The sequence below is a fragment of the Taudactylus pleione genome, unplaced genomic scaffold (assembly GCF_031769625.1).
Source record: "Taudactylus pleione unplaced genomic scaffold, aTauple2 ptg000918l, whole genome shotgun sequence".
Taxonomy (NCBI): domain Eukaryota; kingdom Metazoa; phylum Chordata; class Amphibia; order Anura; family Myobatrachidae; genus Taudactylus; species Taudactylus pleione.
In genome coordinates, this window is record NW_028285319.1 from 4,705,316 (window position 1) to 4,716,703 (window position 11,388).

General features: G+C 38.8%; 1 pseudogene; it reads left to right on the forward strand.

The window, feature by feature from the left end:
* The first annotated feature begins 239 nt into the window (after window positions 1–239).
* Window positions 240–358, forward strand: LOC148473405 (5S ribosomal RNA; annotated as a pseudogene).
* The last annotated feature ends 11,030 nt before the right edge of the window (window positions 359–11,388 follow it).

Here is an 11,388-nt window from a genome sequence, read left to right on the forward strand (position 1 = left end):
TCATATGTCAAATCATTCTAATAATGTTTTGAGACATGCAAAACCTTGTTATACATACGTGATATTATCTGACTGGTATATACTATTATGTCTCGTGGAATAAATAAAGTACACCTAAGCAAATACTTTCTTTGAACTGTGTAATTCTTAAAAAAGTGAACTTCTCTCAAATGAGAGAGTCCCACAATTACTCTGTTTTGTGTTTACCTGGGCATTCACACTTTCTCGAGTACAAACATACCTACAGCCACACCATACTGGACGAGCCCAATCTCTTCTGATATTGGAAGCTATACAGTATTGGGCCTGGATAGTACTTGGATGGGAGACCTCCCGGGAATACCAGGTACTGTAGGCTCTTTAATTAAGAGGTGGATTAGGACTAAGTGGTAACACAGCAGAGCATTTATATACATATTTTTGTTCTTACACGTTCATCGGTATGGATTACTTACAAATCATATGTTCAAACTAGGGGTGAGCGGGTTCGGTTTTACTCGGTTTTACTCAGTTCTTATCGCCACTTTACCGCAATTTCGGCTCGATTTCATTCGCTATCCAAAACACGTGTTCGGCGATAGCCAATAAAAAGATCCGAGTAAAACCGAGTAAAACCGAACCCGCTCACCCCTAGTTCAAACATTAATAGGGCTTTTTCTGGGTATTCTTCCTCCTACATTAGACTCATACTACATTGGTACAATATGTAGTATTACAGAACAGTCTTAGGAGTTTTATTATATTTATTGAATATTTTCGCCATTGTTATCACCTTTGATATTTCGGATATTTTGTGATTGCAATTTTCTCTGTATCATGGGGTTCTTTGCAACTTTTAACTAAGTTTATTAAAAGTTATTTTTTTTTAATTATTTGATTTGATTATCCTGTTTAAGATTGCCCCAGCGACAAGCCCTTCTTTTTTCTTTTTTTGACAGTGTATTTGTACCTGCTAAGTATTAGAAACTATTGTAAACTGTTGTGAGGTGGGTATTAACACTGTCCAACAACAAATATTTTTTAATAAAAAATCAAATAAATAATTGTAAGTAATTTTTCCTTTTCTAATAAGCAAGTTGCAGTGTGATAATTACATTGTTCTGAATTAATGTGAGAAATTAACTTTGACAATAGATCAATCATTCCCTGGATAATTCATTTAATCTATTTATTTTTCTACAGGATTTCTACAGTATGTATATTTTTTCTTTGCAATTTATATTTTAAACATCCTCATTTAGTGATAGATGTTTACATAAATGTTAAAAACTAAAAATGTGTAGGTTTCATTTTTTATTTTGTACAGATGCTTTATCAAATGACATGAATAATAATAATAATAATAATAATAATAATAATAATAATAATAATAATAATAATAATAATAATTTTCAAAGGATGTTTATTACAATTAAAATTATATTAGTAAATAGTATGCTTCTTTTTGGAAGTTTTATACATATACATTATGAAATAGACAGACATACAATGATACATTTGATAGATATGACTTTTAGAGACACACAATAGATAAAAATATACATTAGATTTTACAGATTTTTTTACATTTTTCAAAATATTTTCTGAAAATACAATTCTCTTTTGAACAATGATATCATCATTCCTATGCAAGTCCATTTGTGGTTGAGTTAAATATATTTGTATGTTTTTATTTATACCCAATACACTTTGTTAAGATAACACATAAGAAAATGTTGTCTTGTCTATACAAAAATCACATAAACTGCCAAAAACACTACTTGGTGTTAGTTAAGGGTAAACCTAAAAAAAAGAGATACCAACCTGATTGATTTTTTTTGACACATAGTGATCAATATGTCAATCCAAAGACTGCATTGGCAGAAATGCTTTCCAACAGAGCAAGGCAATCAATGCAAGATAATAAATCTAAACTTGATACTGGAGCCACTTATTGTAAATAGATAAAAATATGTGGCACATCATATCTCAAAAGACAGATTTTACTTCTTGAAGAGATATTTTTATCTTACAGTACATCATCTTTTTATAGTGCCATCAAATGCATATGAAATGAACAATAGCCTAGAAAACGTATATATCTTCTATGACTATTTCTGCTAAATAATGGAGCAAGTACGAAACTCATATTTTCATTTTTGAATAACTAAATATGGAACATAGTCAGGATTTTATGCAGAAAAATTATGACATAGTAAAGTAATGCATTTACATTCAAATGCTATTACATTTCTGCAAAAGTCTGAGAATAAAGGAAGTGAAAATTCTGTTAGTGCACCAAAAAATTTAACATAAAGCAACTTAATTATGCATTGTGGAGCACATGAATGAGTATGGCCCTATATGCAACTTTGCCTTGAGCCTCTCGATGTCTAGAACTGCTAATGATTGTTTCTCTACCATACTGCCTCATGTGTGTTCAAGTAAATCCCATACTGTAAGTGTTTGAGTTCAGCTATGTTACAAGTAGTTCATTTTGAGCTATCACTTAAGGATAGCAGAATCGTCATCCTGGAAGACATCCCCCCAATCAGGAAAAAAATGACTACATATAGAGTAAGCAGTTTATACATTTTTGCACTAATAATTATATATTTGCTATGTTATTGCTTCAACAGTAAGTAGGAATTGCTGACTCCTTTATCCTCATTGGAATAACAGTGCACTTCATGAGATCCGAAGATTATGATTCCATCTATCAATCTTGCAAAACAAATTGACAAGCCAAGTAGTAAATGCAAAGGGGCCAAAGCATTTAGCATATAATATAAATATATATATATATATATATATATATATATATATATATATATATATAATGTATGGTTGGGAATGAAATACCCGCAGTCAGGATGCCAGCAGTCAGAACACAGACAGCGGCATTCCTATTCTCAGTATCCCGACAGGGGTACATAAGTATAATAACCCTGCCCCCTTCTGCCTCTAACTCTAAACCTACATTCTTGCACCCTAACCCCTTGGTGTCTGAACCTAACCCTAAACCCCCACAGTGATGCCTAAACCTACCCACACCTGTCTGTAGCCTAACCCTAACCTCTCCCCATTAGCCTAACCTTAACCCTCCTTTGATGCTTGACTTAACCCCCCTCACCGTGGCTACCACCTAACCCCCCGCTATATACACATATGTATAAAACTGTATACATAATGCTTTAGCCACACTTTATTTCTTATTATTAACTTTTCATATGTTTAAGCATGAATTGTGCTATTATTAAATACAATGGTGGGCTCAATGAGCACATACTGTACTTTAACACTGTAAAAAAGATACATCTGCCTGGACAGCACAGTATTGAGGTTGTGGATTCAATTCCCACTACGACCCTAACTATGTGGAGTTTGTATGTTCTTCCTGTGCTTGTGTGGGTTTCCTCCAAGTACTCCGGGTTTCCTCCCGCACTCCAAAAATATCCACGCTCCAAAAAATAAAAATACCCCTAGTGTGTATGTGTGTGTGTACATGTGGTGGGAAATATAGATTGTAAGCTCCACTGGGGCAGGGACTGATGTGAATGGACAAATATACTTTGTAAAGTGCTGCAGAATATGTGTGCACTATATAAATATAACTGGTAATACATAAAATCTACCTCACAGGCTGGTGTAATTTTCTTGCATTGGCCCAAGAGCAAAGTTAATGACTGTGTCTGGTAGAGAGGTAGAGAAAGGATGGTCCATGCCTTTTATGATTGTGCTTATTAATGTATAAACAAAGCTGAATGGATGAGAAGAATCCACTGTCTGCTTTCCACGAGGCAGCAAATTTAGCAGATCAAAGCATAATTGGTGGTTGACACTTACCATTAACCAATCAGTATGGTGAGAGATCCCAACTACATCAACTATAGCCCAATCACAGTGCTGGTTGTATAATGTATACAGATGCCTAGCATGACTGAGATGCTCTGAGATGAGAAGCACACCATCTTTTTTGCTAAATATTGTATCTTAACTGCAATGCAGTTGCAGCATAAACCCGTTAACCATGTAGTAGAAATGCTAGTCTGGTTCAACCACACAAAAATTGGTTTTAAGCACATACAAAGTCGTAGAACAGAACTTGGTATGAGAAAAAGCCCTGGCTGCTCACCTCAGGCCCTTATTTACACAGATTCAATTGCACACAGATGTACAAATGTCGCAATCCTAGTGGTCAGTGTATGCTAGGCAATGCTGTGCTGCAATTGCAGTTATAAAGGAGCTTGGCACGGCTGAGTCACAAGGGGCTATTTGGAATGACTGATGACACAATAGAAAGATACATCTGTATGACAGCATCCTGGGATAGCCAATTTCCTCTACTACAGAGGAATATTATTTTATAGGGGCAAAACATATCAGCCACTTTATCCACAAAAGTGACATTAGCTTAATTACTTACTCCTCCAGTGGCTGCATGAAGTTTGCAGGGAAACAGCATGGGACCGCCAAATGATCAGTAATTAAAGATAATAAAATTAACAAACCAGATGTCAGACACATCTTAGATCATTAAAGGAGGGCAAATTATAGTAAAAAAAGTATATATTAAATGCTGTCTAAATGACACTATTACTATAAGTGTACAGTAATATTTTATTTATTTTTAATTTAATGAACTAAGATATGGTGGCTCTTTATTTCAAATATTAATTTGATTTCATATTGACTCTTCCTGCTACCTGGTTTAGTGATTTTATAATCTTTTCCTTTTTTAAAATAAAATAATTGGAAAACACAATAATTCACTTAATAGTAGCAAACTACATTATATTACACCAGGTGTTTTATCTACTCTAGTGTGTGCTATGAATTCTGTGAGAGAAAGTAATTAAACACTTTTATGGCTAAGGTGTCTCACTTATGTGGCAACTATAATAAGATTATGAATTTAGGACTTTGATTAGGGTTCATGATCTGAGTGGGCATATTTTTAAAGTTGCACATCATCCTCCCCACCAGCATCAGGTGACGTATGCGCAGAGTAAAATGATAATAAACAGTGGGTGAAAAGCACATAGACATCTAGGGAGGTATAAAAATATGCTTTTATGGCAATTATCTCTCCATAGAATTACAACAGCTAGTGGAGCTTGGTAAATTGGGAAGAGGCCACAAATCCATTGATAATAGGGACTGCTGTCTGCAGTACCCTAATGCAGGATGTACAGTATCTCACATAAAATGCTTGGGCCAATTCAATTTTGCTGCAGCTTTACTTATCCCTCAGGGCCAAATGTAGAGTTGAATGCACCCGTGGCCACATTAGGGACCTCATTCATAGTCGATCGCGAGTGCCAATGCGCTCATAGCCGACTCGATGATTTGGCCTGCACATGCGCAGCAGCCACACTGCATGTGCACAAGCCCTGGAGTGACAAAGAAACTCTGTCGCTCCGGAGCTCACTACCAAAGGGGCGGCTGTCGATGTTGATCGACAACTGCCCCTGTTTGGTAGGCGGGCCGGGGGGGTGATTTCCAAAATGGAGGCATTCCTTTACGAACGCCTACCGTTTTGTGGGCAGACAGACTGACATCATCAGTGATGTCAGTGGGGAGCTTCCTGCTCCATCAGAGCAGAAAGCTCCCTGGGGCTTACGAGTGCCCAGACCCAGGGCTGCCAAGAGAAATCTTGGGCCCCGGTACAGCAACTTCACTGGGCCCCCTCTTGGAGGTGGTGTGGCCACAGCATTTTGGAGGCATGTCTAGCACATGAGAAGTACACAACCACAGGATCATGACATACCTGCATTTTTTGGCCGGATGGGGGTCTTCGCAATAAAATGTTGATATCCTGATCTTATATTTGATTGATTTAGAGATTAACATTTTATATATTAATTCTTCTCCTCTTCGTAGAGGCCCAGTTATCTGAAGCTTTTTCATGATCATTGGACCTGATTCAGCAGTGCACGCAAGATTCACGATTATCTGGCAGCCAATAAGTCACAGTGACATGTCTATATGAAACGTCAGTGCAGCGGGATTTTCGACCACGTCAAAGTGGTGGGCAGCAGGGGAATTAAGCATGGGTAGAACAATGATTTTTATATACTGTGTGTATATACAGCTTCAGCGAGTGGCCAGGTTGATGATCGCGATGGTCAAGACCATCGCAACCATCGGGGCTTGCGACGAGACCCTTGTGGTAGGGTGTCATCTACCGCAAGCCCCAGTGAGCTTTTGGCTCTATTAGAGCTGGAAGCTCACCACTGACATCACGAGTGATGTCAGTGGGGCTGTCAGGAATGCCTCCATTTGTGTAACCACCCCCTGCCCCGCTTACAAAACGGGGCGAGCTGTCGATCACTGTCGATCACTGTCGGGGCTTGTGTACGCACAGTGTGGCCGTTGTGCGTGCGCAGAGCCCAACATCTACCCGCTTGTGAGCGCTCAAGCGCTTGTGAGCGTGTCTGAATGAGACCCTAAGACTACTTTAATACTGCTAGTTATGGTACAAATGGTTAACAGAAAATGGTATTATCAAGAATGATTGTTTTATCAGAATAATATAGGTAAAGCAAAAAGCATGGTCTCTAATACTGTTCTAGGTCTAGTATACTTTAGAACAGCAATAGCTAGGATTTCCAGGATCATCGGGCCTGATTCAGCAAGGATTGCTAGTCTGCTAGAACGCACACACCGCAGTTGCTATTATTAGTGGTGAAAAACAAATGTGTGCAATCGCATTGTGATCACAGCCTAACAAAAGGACACCCACTTCCCCTTACACATATCCATATACTTGGGCAACATAGCAAAATAATCGGTAACATCGAGTAACATCGGACCCATACACACAGTTACGGCAGGTCAGACCTAACTCACGAATTGCTAACTTCAGGTCACGCTATGAGGCCTCAGACTGTGTATGGTAGTGCAGTGGATAATTTATGCATGCCCCTGCTGCGCCGTCCCAATGCATTGGCATGCCTGCGTTCACCTGACCACCCCCCCATCACCACCCACAAATGGCACTTCTGCCTTGTCTCTGCAAACACATTTCCCATTGGAATTGCTAGTTCGCGCACGCATGCTCAATGTGAATTAATCGACCGATTGCAGGCGTCTAATACAAATTGCAGGAAAAGTGAAGCAACATGGGGTAGGCAAATGCATAATTTGAAGCATTTCCAAGGGCCTGATATAATAAGTAGGCAAATAATTGATAGGTCAGAAATGGTTGTAATTTGAAACAATTCCAAAGGTCAGATACCTAGGTGTGGAAACAGTATTTGGAACAGCCAAAGTGATTAAATAGGAATCCACAGCCAAGTTGATACTAGAGAGAACTGTCCAGGTTTGTTTAGCATAGTGATCAGGATATATACTAGACACAAACTTGACAATCACCTAGCACTGAGTTCTAGGTTTGGATATCCTGTATGCTCCACGGGGTTGGGAACATAATTTACAAGAGACTTCTGTCAACCTCACACATGCATTGGAACTGAAAGTGCCTAAGTCCTTCTCATCTTCAGCCATTGAATAATATTATAGCACATTTACAATATATAATGCCTTACCACCAGATATGTAGTAATAAGGGCATGAGATGAAAATGAGGGGCTTTGATGCACTAACTGGATTAAACTTTCTGACACATGGATGAGGAGATTGTGATATACAGTATGCTGAGAAGAAATTATAGCTTGATTCAATTGATCAAAGGCTGTTGCTAAGTGATTATTATCTGTTACTGCCAAATAAGGACAAATTAATATAAAAATGTGGGAGTTGTGGAAGAGAAGTGGAGAGTTATTGAAAATTAATACAATCATATTTCTGTTCATATAAGAAAGCTACTGAGTAAGAGTGCAAAGAGGATAAAGAGGTATTAGAGAGATTGCATGATGGACTGAATATGAGGAGAGAAACTGAGGGCAGGGTCAAAGATCACACCAGGGCAGTTAGCCTGGGGAACACATTAGATCATAAAGATATCTACTATGAGTGTCAGCAGCCTAGAAGTGGTACAGTAGCTGAGACCAAGGGACATATGTGTTTGCCAACAGTAGAAGCACAAGATGAGAAGAGTAGGATGAAGAACAGATTAATACAGGAGAGCAAGTTGAGGGGACCGTGATTTAGAGGTAGAGACACTATAGGAGAAACCAGAGAGAATGGACTTTAGCAAGATGAGAACAGTTGCATGAAGGACAAGTGAGTGAATTGTGTGATTAATGAGATGATGGCAAATTGTCTCAAGGTCGAAGAGCATGAGCAGAGAGAAGTGGCATTTAACCATAAGTAAATAATTACTCATTTTGGTTGCTTCATATTTATGAACTGTAGAGGGCAGATACCTAATTGAAAAGAGTCGGGAATATAATTAGTGGAGAGAAAGTGGGTCAGGTGATTGTACTGTTGATAAATTGTTCAAGGACTTTTGAAGCTAAAGTATGTATAGAAATGAGGTGTTACCTGAAGAGAGAGGTAGAATGAAAGCATCTTTTTTGAGAATGGGAAAAATTAGCACATATTTGAAGTCGAAGGCAAAAAGCCCATATAGGGGGACAGGTTGAAGGAGTGAGCCTGGTTCTGGCAGGCAATAGATGATTGGACTTGGAGGAGAAGGGAAGAACATATTGATGAGATGTAGAACCCCGCAAACTGCTGCAACAATGTTCAAAAAGTGATTGTAGACTGCAGTGCAAACTCATTTTATAGAAATAAAGCTTTATACTCTGTTGGAGAAGGGGAAGCAAGCCCATACAGTATACATTTTAGTGGTGTCATAAAAAAATGAAATGTACTATTTCTGTCTCTTCTGCTTCACATTTTACATTCACATTGGTACTTTTTATCTGCATTAACAGGCCAATAACTAATGATTTCTCTTTTTGTACTACAATTTTTTTCACATTTCAAAACTCACAGTGAAATCATGCCTCCAGTTGTAGTCCAGCATCATCAGACCCAGGTATCCCAATAGGAAGGCGTTGCAGGTAAGGTCAGGTCAGAAATATACATTTTATCTTCTGGATTAATTTTGATATTCCATATGCATCTCACTCTAAAAAAGGCCTGATATGTGGTAGTTGGATATGGATACTGTTTGTTGCAGTTTCAATGATCAGCAGAGTGGGTCTGTAATGTGGCCTGTGCTGGCCCCACCCCCATGAACGTGAGCTTTTGATGTCACAATGAGGGGACAGGGCCACTAATCCAAGGAGTAATTGAATGTGTAAACATATGTCTCTCCAGGCAGTGGCTTTTTATGCTGTGCCACCCTATATTACAAACCTAGGTGCCACGGGCAAAAAACCATGCCACTCCCTAGGCCTTGTGCCCTGGGCAGTGGGACTGTTTTCCTATCTCTAGTTATTGTTGTCCAAAGCTCTGGAGACTGTGGTGTTATAGAAAGAGACTGTAACTTTGGGACAAGACAGGGTAGAGAATGGAGAGGGGAGTGGTACAAGAGAGGCTGAGAAAATTATTCAAGACCATTGAGTGTACATTGTGAGCTTATGGGTTTTGAATTAGGTGGCAAGGAAAAGTAAAAAGGAAAGGAGAAATACACTGGACACACAATACAGACAGAAAGACAGACAACAACCTCTGGCAAATCATTTAATGATTGTTGATATTAAAATGATCATAAAATTAATATATCAGGAACATATATGTCCCATTAATTATATCATGCAATTTAAAATGAGGTACTTAACCATCATAAAATGATAATTCAGAACTAATCAAATTCCGCCTCAGATGGAAAATATTTTCCCTGAGATAAGTAATCAATAAATTATATTTCTAATATAACAGAACTGTTTGGCCCCAGGAACACCTCCTGATTCTTCTTAAAAAAAACTCAAAAGCTTGAAGAAACCACAAACTTATGGATGCAGTGACATGCAAGGGTATTTAAGGAACCGTGTATTGTCTTTTGAGCCGACACACTGTATTGCTGCTATGCTGAAATGTACTAACAGTGTTGAGGACATATATTTTAAAACTGTGATATGCTGTTATAACTGCTGTTTTAAATAGATTTTTTAACCTATTGGCACTTATGCATTTAATATATTATAGAGGAATTTTCAAGTTAGTGTCCTACAGAAATGACACTAACCAGGAGTGAAAGATCAGAATATATGTTTTTTTTATCGATTGTTTTTTACATTTTTTAAATCCTGCACTTAAGAGACATAGGGGTCACAACATAGTTGAATGCAAGTCAGGCAAAATGGCTCCTGCATTGCATGCACAGATCTAACTGCATATGTATTCATCCATACAGTATGCCGGGTTGCATGCATCCCTGCGGCAGGACCATTTCTGTCTACAGTTTATACTTTGTTTCATAGCTGTTATTATCAGTGCGCACTAACACCAGCCCTATTTTTGGTGAATCTGAAAATAGTCATATTTACAGATTCATCAATATGCCCTCTCTGATTGTAGTCTTCATAATAATAACACCCAGTTACACCAGTTCAATTGCAAGTGGAGATATGACTGAGATAAAGACTTTAATTAAGGGACACATTGTCCTGAGGCTTAAAATGTTTAATGACCTATTGTGGGAAGGGGAGGGGCTGCGAGCAGTGCTGGGTGGGGGTGGCCAGTGCCATGTGGGTGTGTACACCACCTACACTGTCAGCCCCAATAACTCCCTAAATACATAAAACTAGAAACTGCATCATTTTGTGAGGAAAATAGAAATACAATTTTAATACTTATTTATGGCTGTCCATTTGGAAACTAGGCAGCTGGTTATTACCATTCTGTCATGATGATGGGCCTATTTTTATGTGGAGGCCTGGAGCTGTAGTCCCTCCTAAAACATTGCTAATCTGGCCTGCTGAGATTTGTCACCCGAAGTTGTGCAAATTTACAGACATGCCCACATACATCTATCCTCCGTGCACTACAAGTCGCGCCACACATAATGTGGGAGCTCAGTGTGACTCGGTGTATGCGGCATGCCTATATTTTGCGTGTGACTGCTGGTGTATCTGCACACGAAATGCTACATTACAGTGTTATAGCTGCTGAGACTGTATTGTAGCATCTCGCATGCAAATACACCCGCAGACGCACAGAGAACTTAGGCATGCTGCATATCATTTTAGTCAGCAGAAGCTGCTTGTGCTATATATTCACATTTTTGAGTAGCTAAGATGCATTTGAAGATAAAAAGGTGCATGAAAAGATGCTCAGCGGTATTGAGTCATGCCATGGCATGATGTGACTAGAAGGGCAGTTTAATGTGCCAGGAGGCTAGATGTATGTAGACCCATCTGTAGCACTGCTGATCCTAGCCAGTGCACATGCATGACCTGAGTTCCAGCATGCACTTGGCAGTAGGGGATGCAGGGGCAGACTAATCCAAGTGGATCCATCTTTGCAACCCAATGCTTCAGGAAGAAATGGGGC